Consider the following 13,548-nt stretch of genomic DNA (forward strand, 5'->3'; position numbering starts at 1 on the left):
AAAATCGGAAAAGGGCATCAAAACCCGCGTATCCGTACAAAAAAGGGCGTACGGGATATGCACGGTTACAACAAAGAATTGTGAGTATATTCAAATGCTATGAGCTTATACATTGTCACAATATGTTATAATTGATGATCTTATAATCTGATTCAATTTGTAGCTAGCCGAGGAGAAAAGTGACGCAACATCTCTTCCGGAGCATGTATTGTGGAAGGCTGCTCGGGTTGGGAAGGATGGGGCTGTCGTTGAAGCGGTTCAAAATGTTTATGACGAATGTGTAAGTATATGAAACATTATTTCTTTAATTATATCGAAAATTTTGTTAGACATATAATTCATTTTTAATCTCCTCTAATAATATTTCAGGAGACTTTATCCCAAACCTTACCTTCAACCGAGGTCCAGGATTGCAGGAGCGTACTTAGTCGAGTACTAAATGTTCCTGAGTATTCCGGTCGTGTGAGGGGTAAGGGTTTTGGTGTGACTCCGTCGTCATTTTATAAAAAACCAAAAACAAAAAATCCTACCAACAAAGAGGTGATGGACACCTTGGCGGAGTTAAGGGCACAAGTACTCGAACTGCAAAAGGAGAATGCAAGGTATAGAGAGGAAAGGTGCGGTTCCGAGGCAAAAGATACTAGTGACCGAGCTAGTATCAATTGTAAACCAAAATTTCCCGAGGTAATTATATATGTTATTATGAAATTAAAATAGCACTTTTTTACTTAACACATATACACGTTAACAATAACATTTATTATTGGTTTAGGGCATTACACCTTGTCAGCTGTATCTATCGTCACCAACTTATCGCATGGTTGGCAAGGGAAAAGTGCACAACACTTCGGGTGAATTACTTCACCATAATCCCCTCCCGGTGGGATATATGAAAGTTTCGGTTGACCTTGTATTAGATACCGACGCGCTTCTACCATTACCTGACGTTGTTTCAGAGACAACTTTGATGCGAGATGCAGTCGGATCCTTTGTTGGATGGCCGTCAGATCTAATTTTCCCAGATGCCGAGGTATATATGTTCTAAATGATTATGAATATTTAGTATTCACATTTCAATTCAGCTACAATTATGATATTTAATCAATCCTTATTACATGGTAATGTTAGACTCCTACAAGACCGACACATAAAGCTGGTAAAGGGATTTCAAGACGCATCGAGTCGGTTGCATCTCAAAAAGAGGTATAAATATATATACCCATTGAATTATATACGCAACGATTCTGTTGCATCACAAAAAGTCATGATTTAATTTATATGAATTTTTAGGTTCCCGGTCAAAAGTTGAAAAAAGCTGGTAACGATATTCCAACGACGTCCGGGACAAAATCTCAAATTATGATGCGTCTTGAGAAAATGGTGGAAGAGTCCGATATTATGCACGGCGCCATCCGTAGTGTAGATTTTGATGAAGGTGTTTTCGGATTTGCTCATTCCGAAATAATTGCAAAGGAGGACATGCAACAACTTTTTGAACACGAAGAATTGGGCATCGCTGTCATTCATACATACATATGGTACTCCGATCAATCTATTATTTACTTAGTTGAACAATTTATTTACACATTTCAATGAGTAGTCTAATGTTTATTATGTTTCTATTTAAGGTATATGTATGTAACATTGATGCGGGGAACTGAATTGTGTAACCGATTCAATTTTATTGCTGCTTCCCGTATCAACACAACGTTTATAACGAAAAATCCAACATCCGTAAAGAATGAACTAGTCGATAGATTCATGGCGGCCGGCGATAATACTACACCCAGTTTGTATTTTTTACCGTTTAATTCTGGCAACGGGTTAGATTTTCTTTCTAATAATTTCATTCTAATCTATGTATATCTTTTACGTAGAAAATTTTCATGCATCTAAATTTTTGTTTTATTTTACAGTGGTCACTGGGTGTTGGTTGCTATGGATCTTTCGAGACTAATGGTGTATTATCTCGATTCGTTATCGGGTGATTGGAGTAAATATCCAAGTATGAAGAAGACGGTTGACGCGTAAGTGAAATTCCCCTAAATATTCGTGTGTATTTGTATATTTAATTATGTCTGTCAGATTGATCTCAATATACGTTTTTATTTTGTTAGGGCAATACTAAAATTTAGATCGAAAAAGAATTACCGTAATAGGAAGGACATTACCTGGATCAGAGTTCAGGTATATATTAAGTATCTTATTTTTGCTTATAATAGTGTTTATTTTTTTGCTTATAATAGTGTTTGTAAGAAATTAACTATATATATATTGTTTGTTTTTCTGTGTAGTGTCCTCAGCAAAACAATTTGGTCGATTGCGGATTTTTTGTATTGAGATTTATGAGAGATATCATTGCGTTGAATCGTATAGACATCCCAAAAATGGTATGGAATAATAACTTAGGGTTTATTTTAATATTATCGGATATTTCATCTAATTTGTTACTAAATCATGAATATGTTTTATTCTCTTAATTGTAGTACTTTGAGGAATACAAATCTTACTCAAGAGCTCATTTGGATGAAATGAAGGATGAATTGTGTCAATTCATTGTTGATCAAAGAATCATATAGCTAGGTTGTATATTGTTGTACATATATGTATGGAATGTTGTTGTTGTATGCTGTTGTTGTATATATGTTGTATATTGTTGTTGTACTTTTACTAAATCATGAATATGTTGTTGTATATTATTGATCAAAGAATCATATATTAATGTTGTATATATGGAGGATTAATGTTGTATATAAATGGATTCATGTTGTATATATCAATGGATTAATGGTGTATAACATTGGATTAAAGGATGAAATCAATATGAATTCTACACTTTTGCAGCATGCGAACAGGTTACCAATTAAATATCCACTGTTTTTCAAACAAATTTTTTTAAAATAACTAACACTTTAGAGGGCGCTTTCTGTAGGAAACTCCCTCTAAACACTTTACATTGACAACTTTAGAGGGCGCTTTGTCCAGAAAGCGCCCTCTAAACACTTTACATTGACAACTTTAGAGGGTGCTTTTTCCAGAAAGCGCCTTCTAAGGTGTCCCTTTATGGACCACTCCAGAGGGCGCTTTTTTCTGAAAGCGCACTATGATGTGGCCCTTAAAGGGCCACTTTAGACAGCGCTTTCTCCAGGAAAACAAAGCGCTGTCTTTACCTATGCCAGCGCCACTTTAGAGGGCGCTTAAAAGCGCTGTTATAGGGCAAAATAAGCGCCCTCTTTTCCCTTATTTGGCGTAGTGAATGAAATTGATTGCTCTTTTTTTTTTAAAAAAGTAATTGCTTTTATTATTTAAGAAAACATGATTTTTATTTTAAAACTTTAATTTCAAAATGATCACAATAAAATTTAATCCTATTTACCTGGGAAAATAAGAGTAGAAACAATTGGATAAAAGGCAAAACTTTATTTAATAGGTTGGTAGTCTATAAATGACAAGACTCCATAGATCTTTACAAAAGTTGAAAAATGGTAACTTACATGGAAAAGGGCTACATTTAATACAATGATCACTAATCATTCTACCGACTTTGATATCCATTGTGCTCTTGGCTTTGGCTGAAGATGAATTAGAACCAAATGTCATGCTCAAGAAAGTCTTCAAGACTGAAGATCGGTAACTTGCAGTTACTTGCCATAATCCCTAATTTTTGCATAAATTTCCCCAAAGTGGGGTACTCAATTTATCGGGATAATTTTTCTGTTTTATGTCTCTAACTTTTGCCTGGACCGCCCTTTCGGGTTTTTAATCCACCGAGACACACATTTTTGCCTAACGAACCAACCCGGTTTGATAGCACATAGAGATTATGCGAGGAGGATATCAACTTTCATTACAAAGGTTGAGTTTCATCATATCCCTCGAGATGAAAACCGGATGGCAGATGCTCTTTCAACTTTGGCCTCAATGATTGTGGTAAATTTTTGGAGTGAAGTTCCTAATCTGACTTTGATGCGTCTTGATAGGCCAGCTTATATATTCGCTATTGAAGAATTCAAAGATGAAAAGCCTTAGTATTTTAATATCAAATGTTTCCTCCAAAGTCATATTTACCCGTCTGGGGCATCTTTGAAAGATAAGAAGACTTTGAGGAGATTAGCTGGAAACTTCTACCTAAATGGTGATGTGTTTTACAAGAGAAATTTTGATATGGTTTTGCTCAGATGTGTGGATAGACACGAAGCAGACTTATTGATGACTGAAGTCCATGAAGGTTCCTTTGGTACTCATTCCAATGGACATGTTATGGCAAATAAAATGTTTAGAATAGGTTACTATTGGTTGAAAATGGAATTTGATTGTTGCAAGTTTTTGAAGAAGTGCCACAAGTACCAAATTTATGCAGATAAAATCCATGTTCCTCCGACACTGTTAAATTTTATTTCCTCTCCATGGCCCTTCTCCATGTGTGGAATTGATATGATTGGCATGATTGAGCCCAAAGCATCAAACGAAGATTGTTTCATTCTGGTGGCTATTGACTATTTCACAAAGTGGGTTGAAGCGACATCGTATAATAATGTAACCAAGCAAGTTATTGTAAGGTTTATCAAGAATCAGATTATATGTCGTTATGGTGTGCCAAGTAAGATCATTACTGATAATGGATCGAACTTGAACAATAATATGGTGGAAGCTCTTTACAAAGACTTCAAGATTGTGCATCATAATTCTTCTCCTTACAGGCCCAAGATGAATGGGGCTATTGAAGCTGCAAATAAGAACATCAAGAATATTATTCAGAAGATGGTTGCGACATATAAAGATTGGCATCAGATGCTCCCATTTTCTTTGCATGGGAACCATGCATCAATCTGCACTTCAACAAGGGCAACCCCTTTCTCTCTTGTTTATGGCATGGAAGTTGTGCTCCCCGTGGAGGTTGAGATCCCATCATTGCATGTTTTGATGGAATCCAAGTTGATTGAAGTTGAATGGTGTCAAACCAGATATGACTAGTTGAATTTGATTGAAGAGAAGAGGTTGACTTCCATGTGTCATGGTCAATTATATCATCATAGAATGAAAAAAGCTTTTGGTAAAAAGGTGAAGCCTCGTGCGTTCAAAGAAAGTGACCTCGTGCTCAAGAAGATTCTATCTTTCAAACCTGATGCTAGGGGCAAATGGACTCCTAATTATGAAGGCCCATATGTTGTTAAGAGAGCCTTTTCAGGCGGTGCTTTGATTCTTACAACTATGGATGGTGAAGAGTTCACTCGTCATGTGAACGCCGATGCAGTTAAGAAATACTTCGCTTGAAAAAGAAAAGAACAACTCGCTAAGTTGAAAAACCGAAAGGGAGGCTTAGGCAAAAATGAGCGTCTAGGTGGATTGAAAACCCGAAAGGGAGGTCCAGGCAAAAGTTAGAGACATAAAACGGAAAATTCATCCCGATAGATTGTGTACCCCACCTTGGGGCAATCTAGGTAAAAATTAGGGATTATGGCAAGTAACTGCATCCGGCTGGTCCTGATCTTTGAAGCAGTTTTGGATAGTCACCTGGTTGGGATTCGTCGTTCTCAACCAAAGATAAGAGCACATCGGATTTCAAAGTTGGTAGGGAGAGTAGTTATCATTGTATTAAATGTAGCCCTTTTCCATGTAAATTACCATTTATCAAACTTTGTAAAGATCCATGGAGTCTTGCCATTCGTAGACTACCGTTATATTAAATAAAGTTGAGCTTCTATTCTTATTTACTTCTATTAAATAAAATTGAATTTTTATGATGATAAATCAATGAATAATTTATTTTCTTAAAATAATAAAAACATTCACTTTGAGAATAATCGAGTTCAACAAGGAATGTCAACAGTAATCTAAGAACAGGTAAGTCTTTAAGTGTGAAGCATTGTTAGTCATCCCAAGCAGTTGGTTCGGTAACTTGTTCCTCCCCAATAGTGCGTCGTTCATTCCCAGCTTGGTTAAGAAGTTGCTCCCCAAGCAACCTGTTATCCCCGGTTAAGCTGATGATTAATCCCCTTGCAAATTCATCTTCCCCAGCTGATGTGTTTATGTTCTACATCCCCTAGTTTGTGATTTGGTGATTGGACCCTGGATATCCTGGAACCTTTATTTGGTCTCAAAATCCCCGTTTTCATTTGTTTATGTTACATAACCGTGATAGTTTCTCCCCTGTGTGAGTCAGATTCGGTTATATTTGCCTTGGAATTGGTTTATTTCGCAATTTCCAAGAAGAATTTGATGATTATTGAGGAGTGTGACGGTCTTTGGTTTATTCCAAAAAGTCACGGCATCCCCAACAATTTGCTCGATTCCCTATTCAGAGTTTATCTCTTGTATTCCCTGGCAGAGTTTGTCTTCTAATAGAAGTTCCCTTATTCCCGGTAGTGTTTGGTTCTGAGCAATATTTGATTTCGTCCCCTGCAAGGTTGTCTCCCATTCGACATGGTGTTGACTTAAAATCCCCCTCAGTGTTAATTTGTTTGGATCCTCAACAGATCCTTCTCTATCCTCGGCATGTTTGGTTGATTATCCTCCAACAATGCTCTCTTCCCGTGAAGTTTGCCATGATTGATTGGAGGCATGTTCTCCATGTCTTTCCCCAACCAAAATTGTTTTATTCGGATCTATATGATTTATTTTCATCCCTAGCATATTCTCTAGTTGTTTCCATCTTATTGAGATTAGCCGAGTGTTTTGTAGTGATGATTCAAATCTTTGTTATTTATATCCTTTGTGTCGTTTTTTCGGCATAATCATAACCACATACATACATACATATTCATGCATAAATCACAATATCAGATATTTCATTATGCACTTTATTGCATTAATTCCGATCCTCTGCTTTGGTGATATTATTTCCCCATGTAGATTTTGTGTGTCTGTCCTCCTTCAATTATAGAGTGTCGGCCCCTTATGCAGAAAGAGTTTATCCTATCTTATTCCCCGTTGAGTATTTCCTCGTGGATCATTATTCTTTTAGTTCCCCCCCCCCCCCCCCAGTTTATTATCTGGATGAACCCCCCCCCCCCCCCTTGAGTTATATCCTCATTGGGTTGAGTCTTTGATTGGTTGTTTCTTTATAGTTCTTACCTAGATAGATCTTTTGATCTCCAAGAGTTTATTACCTAGTAACTGGTAATATTCGTCTTGGTGTTGAGTACATTACCTTTACCCAATACCCGGTAAAATGTAATTTACTTCTTCTGTGTTCTCCAGCGGATTCGTTTTCACGTTTCCCCAGTAAGTTTATCCTTGATATGTTCATCCTAACCGATGACGAATATTCTTTCTTTTTCGTTTTCTACCTAGTAAAAAGGTAGTTATAATCTCTGGTTTTATTTCCCAGAGAGTCTATCCTTGATATGTTCACTTTAACCGGTGATGAATTTTCTCCTCTCTTCAGTCTTCTGCCCGGTAAATGGTAGATATAAATCCTACTTTTCCCCTCAGAGTTAATCCTTGATATGTTCTCATTAACCAGTGACAAATTCTCTCTATTTTTGTGGTCTTCTACCTAGTAACTGGTAGTTGTAAATATCATTTCCCCTGCTGAGTCTATCCTTGATATGTTCATCCTAACCGGTGATGGATATTCTCTATCTTTGGTCTTCTACCCAATAACCAGTAGTTGTAATTCCTATTTCTCTCCGGTAGTTTATCCTTGATATGTTTACCCTAACAGGTAACGTATATTCTTCCTCTTTCCCCATGTGGTTCATCCTTGATATATTCATCCTAACCGATGACGGATATTCTTCCTTTGAGTTTATCCTTGATATGTTCACTTTAACCAGTGACATATACTCTCTCCTTGGTGTTCTGCCTAGTAATAGGTAGTCGTAAATCCTATTTGATCTTTTCTCCCCAGTAGGTTATTCTTACCCAGTAACCGGTAATGAGTATGCCTCTTTTTCCTCAGTGAGTCCTCCTTGATATGTTTACCCTAACCGGTAACGGATGTCCCTCTATCCGAGTGTATTGATCTTCTTACCCAGTAACTGATAGTGGATCATACAGCTCTTTTGATCTTGTGTTAAAGTTCGTTCTTCCCCAGTTGAGTTTGGGTGCGTATTTCCTTAGTGAAGTCAACATCCCCTGCAGATAACCTTATCCCTGAGCCGAGTCCTTCCATTGATTTATTTTCATGGAAAATCCCTCGTGTCTCCAGCAGTTTTCAAGTCGTAGCCTGGCATACACGTAACTTTTTATCCCCTAGAGTCTTTGTCTCCTATATGAGTTTTCCTTACATAATGCATTACGCTTCTTTGGACTTTCAGTCTCTCCAGATTCTTTTCCTTTGTGGAAACATATTTCCCATAAATATTATTTTAACATTCATATCATATGCATCATGATATCTCTTAGGGACCAAAATTTGTTTCTCGATGTTGTTATTTAAGTCCATTCTATTGAGTTGATATGAAGATTTTAACCTTCACATCCTTAGTTAGAATTTCCTTAAATAGGGGCAACTGTAAGACCCCAATTTTGACACTAAGATCCCTCATGCTATCTCATCAGTTGCATTGGCTTTGGGATCACACCTTCGCATCCTCCTTACCCCTTATCCATTAGGTTTACATTGGGGGAGATCACCAAGCACATTTGATTGTATCATACTTTATTTTTCTTTGTTTACTAACCAAAATACAAAATATGTCCATGTATGCTTTATTTCTTTTATAGGTAGTGTGTGCATCCACCAATGCCTCATCAAGCTCACAACTAGGGTTTGAGATCCTCAGTGCAAGGACATTAATAAATATATGGTTCACAATGGTTCTAAACATCATATATGGATCCCCATGATCTTCATTTATCATTTTGATTAATAATACATCAAGAGTTTGAAGCTTATTTGTCTTGGAAGCCCTAATTCATCTGGGTATCTTATGTAACTTCCTCAACAAGTTTCTTCAACAATTGGTCCAATATATATAGGTATACTTCATTTCAAATCATCTTATGCATATATGACCCTCCATGAATCCACAAGATGAAGAGAACTTAAAGTTTGCAAGTTGGTTCAAAGAGGTTGACCAGAGAAAGTCAACTAGTCAAAACTAGGGTTCTGATCGGTCACCATTTCCATTGAATTCCCACCGTTAATCCGACATATTTTCATCACTTTGGTAAGATTTATGGTTGTTTTTAGTTGCTTCGGAGTCATTTATCATGTTTTGTTGGTTTCGAATCGCATTGCATTCGATTACAAGTTTATGTCAAAAAGATCTCGTTTATGCTTCGTTTGGTAGTGTCATTGTTACAGGCCATTTCACAGGTTTAAAAGCAATAATGGTGAAGTTATGGATACCCAGAAAGGCAAAAATATGAAGAAACAGCAGGTCAACACGGGCACCCGTGTGCCATAACACTGCCCGTGTTGTTGATCAGGCAGAGCAAAATGGGAGAAGAAAAACAGAGATCAACACAGGCACCCGTGTGGTGACACACGGCCGTGTTGTTTAAAACAGTGCATTAACACGGGCACCCGTGTGCCACAACACTGCCCGTGTTGTTGGACAGCAGTTTAACACGGGCACCCGTGTGCCACAACACTGCCCGTGTTGTTGGACAGGCAGAAAAACAGAGAGTTAACACGGGCACCCGTGTGTAGGAACACGGCCCGTGTTGATGCCCCTGTAACTTAATCTGAAAATAATCATTTTGGAGAGCACACACGGGCACCCGTGTGTACACACACGGCCCGTGTTGTTGGGCGCGGCTTGGAAACCTAAACTTTTGCTTTGTGAATCTATTTTGCTCATTAAGGGTAGTTTGGACCTTTTGCTTGGAGGAGATTCATCTGAAGCTATTAGAAGGCTTGGAAGGGAAAGGAGAAAGGATTTTTGGCCGTACGAAAGAAAACACTGCACAAGAGAGATAGCTATTCCGGAGGATTCGAAGACGGCGAGATTCAAGGGCTTCGACCATTGAAGATCAAAATCTCCTAGTTCTTTGTAATGTTTAATCTCAATACTATGCTTTCTTTGAATACTATGAGAGGCTAAACCCCCTATGTTAGGGGGGTGGTCCTGATTTGATCGTATGTTATGAATTTGAACAAATGATTTCCTTATTGCTATGCTACTTATTTCAATTCAATTGTGTGATGTTATTATGCTTTTGTATCGGACAAATACAAATTGATCTATGACTATCAATAACAGGATTGTGATTGTTAGGGTTTTCACACAATTAGGTTTATGATTGCATCATCTAGGACTAGTAACTTTTGTAAACCACCGCAAACCTTGATATTATTTATGATTAAAACCAATGATTAATTGAATGGACATTTGAGTAAGAATTGGTAGTTTAATAGTTTCTTCCTTAAGGACTTAAGGAAGAACATTCTGAGGTTAGCTAATTGAATGTTTCATATGTATTAAGGAAATCTTGACTGAATTCATAACTGGTTAAATCAACCACTTCCCCTAGCATATTTTATATTAATCAATTATATTTTACTGTCTGTTGTGTTTATTGTTAGAATTCCAAAACAGCCAAACCATTATCTTTTTGTTCTGATAGAATCAAAGTAAAATAAGTATTTCCTACGCAATCCTTGAGATCGATACTTGGAGATAAAACTCCTTATTACTACATCGGTAAAAATAGTACACTTGCTATTTTTCCGATCAAGTTTTTGGCGCCGTTGCCGGGGATTGCCAAAATACCTATTTTAATTTTTATTCTATTGAAATTTTGTTGCTCGTCAACCAAAATTTTATCTGTGACAATCTTGTTAGTCAATTCTAATATTTGTCTAACTTGTGTATGCGAGGTAAGGCCTCAGCAGATTTTTCTTTTGACGCAGATCCCGAAAGAACTCTTCGCGCTAGACTAAGACAAGCTAAGCGAGAAAAACTGGAAATAGCAGAAAAAGCAGAGAAGGAAGTGGTTGCAGTGCACTCAGAGAATTCAGATTCAGAAGCAGAAACAACTCCTGAGGTCATGGCTGCAGAACCACCACCACCAGAGAGACTTCTCGGTGACTATGGTGGAAACAACACTGCGGGTGGTCGTATGACAATTGTCAACCAACCGGTTAATGTGGAACAATTTCAGCTGCATCCCAACACAATTAATCAACTCGAAAGGCGGTCCTTTTCTGGAAGAGTGAATGAAGATGCCAACAAGCATCTCCAAAGGTTTTTGACTATGAGCACAACGCTGAAAATGCCTGGACATAACGAAGAAGCAATAAGGCTTCGTATGTTCCTATTCACTTTAGCAGATGAAGCCGAAGAGTGGTTCTATTCCTTACCTGCTGGCAGTATCACTACATGGGAGCAGATGGAAACAACATTCTTGCAGGAATATTTTCCCGCATCTGTGTCACTAAGAAAGAGATACGAGATCCTTAACTTCAAGCAGAAGGAGGGTGAGTCACTAGGAGATGCCTATAAAAGATTCAAGAGAATCCTAGTGGCTTGTCCTACTCACAACATGGATGAAACTGAGCAGATGCAAATGTTTGTTAATGGTCTTTGAATTCAAACGAGACAAATCCTTGACTCAGCAGCTGGTGGCTCAGCTAACTTTGCAACAGCCACCGGTATGAAGAAGATAATTGAAGCAATTGCCTCAAATGAGCATCTGGAGTTGTATGATAGGGTGTCAAGCAAATCTACGGTAATTGATTTGAAGCTTGAAACAAACAAACAGGTAAAAATTGAAGAAGCAGTTGCTGCAGAGGTGGAGAAAAGGTTGAAGGCACTAAATATAGGTGCTCAGAAAGTGGCTCAAGTACAACAGGCACCAAACGATGTGTGTGGCATTTGTAATGGACCACACAATACTGTTCATTGCTTTGCAACACCACAACAGATAGAAGATATCAAGTTTTTAAAGCAAAACAATCCCCACTCCAACACCTACAATCCGGGGTGGAAGAATCACCCCAACTTTGCTTGGAAAGATCAGAAGGGGAATGTGCAACAGCAGGTACAAGGCCAATATCAAAACCAATATCTGCAACAGCAACAACAAGTCCCAAAGAAGGCAGATTGGGAGATTGCAATTGAAAAATGGCAACTCAAAATATGCAAATTGAAGAAGAGACTAGAAACAATCAGAAGAATACCACCGCCTCCCTAAGGAATCTCGAAGTTCAGCTGAGACAGATAGCACAACAACTGGCAAGTTCTCGAACACCAGGTTCCCTACCAAGTGAAACAATTCAAAATCCGAGAGGTCAGGAGAATGTTAATACTATCACGACGACAGAGAAAAAGGTTGCTAAAAAGAAAAAAATGATATCACCGAGCGAGCCGACTAAAGAAGAAACTACAAAAGAAACTAAACCGGTGATTAAGTTGCCTTATCCTCAGAGAATGACAAAGAAGGAACCTAGTGAGTCGGACTTGGAGAAATTCATGACAATGTTTAAAAGGCTTGAGGGTCATATGGCTTTGTTTGAAGCACTTGAAAGGATGCTCATGTACAAGAAATTCATGGAAGAGGTAATGGCTGAAAAGAAACCAACCACTAAAGAACAGGTATCTGGTAAGGAACAATATAATGCAAACTCCCTGAAGCAGAACATTCCTAACAAACAGAAGGATCCAGGAACCGTCACAGTACCATGCACAATCAAAGAAAGAACCTTCAAAAAGGTACTAATAGATTCGGGAGCCAGTGTGAATCTGATGCCATTATCGGTCTATCACAGGCTGGGTATTAAAAACATCAGTGATATAAAGACCAATCTGAAGTTTGCGGATCACTCAAGAAAAGATGCATATGGTATAGCTGAAGATGTGTTGGTAACAATAGCGGACTTGACTTTCCCAGTCGATTTTGTAATCCTAGACATACCTGAAGACAATGAGGCACCCATCATTCTGGGTCGACCTTTCATGAAGACGAGTCGATGCAAGCTCGACATGGATGAGTGCACGTTAACCTTGAAAGTTCACAACAAGGAAATAACATTGAATGCTATTGAAAACCAGGAGATGGAGGAAGATACAAAATCTCAGTATCAAGTAGGCTTAATCAGGACATTGAATACTATCAAAGGCTCACCACTGCCAGTAGCCACCCGAAATGGAAAGATTCCGAACACTGAAAGGATAGTTAAAAAGGAATCGTGGCACAAAGGAGTCCATATTGATAAAAGAGACAACGTCCGTGTTGTAGACAAGAGGTGCAACAAGGTTTTGAACCTGAAATACCCCCCATGATAAGGGAAATGAACCGTCGAGCCATGCGACGTTAAACGAAGCGCTTCGTGGGAGGCAACCCACGCGTTTGATTTCTAATTTATTGCGTTTTTATTTTTCTTTGTGTGTGCTAACATTTTGTGTAGGGGAGGAGGATAATTAAAAGGGCAAAGTCACAAACACCTCCAAATGGAACGAAACCACACAAGTGCAGTAAACTAACAATAGTCGCTGTGAGTCCCCTTTGTATCTGGATTTAAACATTGAGGTCAATGTTTAGTTCAGGTGTGGGGGGGTTTTCCCTTTCATGTTTTATTTCCATCGCTTTTGTTTTGTTGTCGTCTTATTGTTTTTGTCTGTTTTCGTTGTTTACTTTTGTGTACAGAGTGATGAG

This window comes from Lathyrus oleraceus, chromosome 6 (genome assembly GCF_024323335.1).
Source record: "Lathyrus oleraceus cultivar Zhongwan6 chromosome 6, CAAS_Psat_ZW6_1.0, whole genome shotgun sequence".
In the NCBI taxonomy this organism is placed as follows: domain Eukaryota; kingdom Viridiplantae; phylum Streptophyta; class Magnoliopsida; order Fabales; family Fabaceae; genus Lathyrus; species Lathyrus oleraceus.